This window comes from Notothenia rossii (assembly GCF_949606895.1).
Source record: "Notothenia rossii genome assembly, chromosome: 1".
Lineage (NCBI taxonomy): Eukaryota > Metazoa > Chordata > Actinopteri > Perciformes > Nototheniidae > Notothenia > Notothenia rossii.
This window is the reverse complement of record NC_136912.1, coordinates 21,253,190-21,256,320: the sequence shown is the minus strand read 5'-3', so window position 1 is coordinate 21,256,320 and position 3,131 is coordinate 21,253,190.

Sequence of the window (3,131 nt, the reverse complement as noted above, 5' to 3'; positions counted from 1 at the left end):
CCTCTGTTTCAGCCCTGTTTCAAAAGTGCTGATTCTAGGCTTGTTTGAGACAAGTGAGACCTGCGCAGTTGCGATCAACGTCTTGCTAGTGCGTTGCATGATGGTTAGTCATTTTGTCCGACTTGCTCTGGAGGCTCGCCTACATGAGACGTATATCTGACATTAACGATTAAACACATGTGTGCATTCTTTATAAATGCAAACCGAGTCACGCCGACTCCGGAGGTGGCGGTATGCACCTTAAAGTTGTTTGCAATCCGCAAAAAACCGAGAGAAGAAGAAGGCGAAGAAGAAGGAGAAGAAGAAGAAGAAGAAGAAGAAGAAGAAGAAGAAGAAGAAGAAGAAGAAGAAGAAGAAGAAGAAGAAGAAGAAGAAGAAGAAGAAGCCGAAGCCGACTCGGAGCTGTCCGACTTCAGGCGAGCTTTTTGAGACTTCCCCCGGCTGCGATCGGCTATTCTCGTCTACTTTCGAGGCGAGCCGCAACGCGTCTCAAACAAGCCTTTTTACTTTAGATGAAAATAAGGAGCCACTCCCCGCGCCCCTCTGCGAGATATTTGTTTAAAAATAACACAATGGTGCTCTAGGAGGAGATTCAGGTGATAAGGTGGGGGGTGTTACTTTGGTTGGTTATTGGCTAATGGTTACACAAGCCAAAAAATCGTTATGACATCATAAAGATGCCAAAATCTGATCAGCTCATTTTCAGACGGGTTTTTATATAAGTGGATCAGGACAAAAAGTGAGCAAATCTTTTTTCCTGAAACTTTCAGAATCTCTTTAGAGGACACATGTTTATATATAAAAGACATGAAAAGTGGATTTTGTATAATAGGTGGCCTTTAAAATGTTAGCAGTCTCTTCATTACATAAAGGAAAGAAATTCCAAGAAATTATTCCCATTATTTGACTTGTTCATTTTTAATTGAATAGACCCTTACTGTGTTGTTAATAATTGTTTGTTTTTTTGTTTTGTAATTTTTATTTGTGTAAGACTGTTTAGTTTGATTTTATACTTACTTTATTTGCTTTTTTGTTTGATTTTTTGTATTTGTAATTTTTATTCTTGTGTTCTGTTTGGTTTTATTTTACCTATGCTGTATTTGCACCATTCAATGTTATTGCCTGAATATAAGTGCCTTAAAGGTTTGTTAATGATTCGTGATTAATAACGTTTTTTATTTAATGAAGGTAAAACACAGTCAATGTTAGTGGAAATTGCGTTGTGTCTCCAGCGTTAACTCTTTTTTTGCACATCAAATGCATTACTTATTTGTCTTGATTTGTTTATGTTATTTTGTGTATACTCTTGCATAAAGATTTATTTTTTGCATTTGTTGATTGAAACAGTTTTTTTTTTTAAAACAACTTTCATTTAATTGTACTTTTTAAAGAATAACATTCAGGTTACATAACAGAAATTAGGCAGGTATTTGGTTACAATAATGTGACAAAAGTCCTTCCAGATTTCCAGTGCAGGACTCTGATGCTCTTCCCAACATTTTAGGTTAATTATTAAGCCAGTTGTTATTACTTGGAATCATTGGCGTCACTTTGTTAAAAAAAGTGGTGGGGACAATTTCTCCAGTTTTAACATCAGCATAGCAGAAGACAAAAGATGCCCTTCCCCTTGGTGTTGAACCTCGAGCACCTGCATGAAAAACAAATGCATAGACCTGTGGACCACTCATGTGTTATTAAAACAATGAACGCCCAACTATAGCTCTTGCTGTGATGTGATTTGGAGTGAATTTGTACCTTTATGCACACAGGTATGGAGGAAAGAACATGACATAAGTACAAATTAAATAAATGCATAAATACAGAAATAAAAAAATACAAGAAAAAATAAATGTGTAAAACAAAAGAAATAAAGAGATGTGGAAATAAATACAGGAATAAATAAAAACATAAAAGCTGAGAATAAAACAGAACATAATTGATTGATTGATCGATTGATCGATTGATTGATTGATTGATTGATTGCAATATTTTTTAACTATATATAATTAAAGAAAGGCAACAATTGAAACGAAGCTACATGGACTTGAGTGCTACAATATTTAATGGTTTTAAAATTGTAGTCACATTATTGGAAATTAGTGTTCTTGTTTATTACATTTCTTTGTGCACGCTATTTTTCAGACATTTATAAGTTATACTTTTCAAAAGTGGTGGGGACAAAATTGGCCATTTCCTTGAAAACAATGTCCTTTTGCCTAAATCTGGGGATCTTTATGTGGAAGCTAATGAATGACTAGACTATGACGATAAGATCCTATATGCGTCCACCTCTAACTTTGCAGAACTCATTGCTGTACGGTAGTGATGGCGAGATGAAGCCTTATTATGAAGCTTTGAAGGTTCTCAAATGGCTTCATCTCATGAGGCTTCATCTGAACCCCCCTGTTGGTCAAAGTGTGTAAAACAGGCAGAAATCTGAACAGTGTGATCTTTCTGTGAGTTCCCAATGAATAAAGCCTTAGAATAACTCTAAACAATGAACATAAAATCATATTTTCATATAATACATGTGTATGAATATTATATATATACCTGCCCAGTTACTCAAATTAATATTGAATTAATCAAATTAGTAATCTGATACTTGATAACCACGAATACAAAATACGTAAAAAATGACAAGCAATGATATCATATCACCTATATATGATATAGTTAGACACAAAAATAATTTGTTCAAAACTAGCTTTAATTGCTCCTTAGAATGTAATTTTCCTCTGTGGTTTTCTTTTGCAACACATTTTTGTATTGTAATGACACTCGTATTTTGTTGATTTGTGTATTGCAAGGTGACATTGAACGTTTTGAAAGGTGCCCTCAAATAAAATGTATTATTGTTATTGTATCTGTGCCTCTCATTGTTAATGTTCTTTTTTTCCCGACAAGGTTAAACCTGATGTCAATAGGGAAGATCTGCACGGTTCTCTACAGCCCATGTTCAGCAGAACAGGTGGTGCAGCTGCCTGGTTTGGAACCCCCACTATAACTTTGTCCAGGGTGGTGGTACTCCCACCAAAATCACACTGGTGTTGGCTGTCCCCCTCTAGTTTGTGCAGACAACAACATTTTACTCTGGGCTCATTTTACTTCCTGGCAATGAAATATCCCTG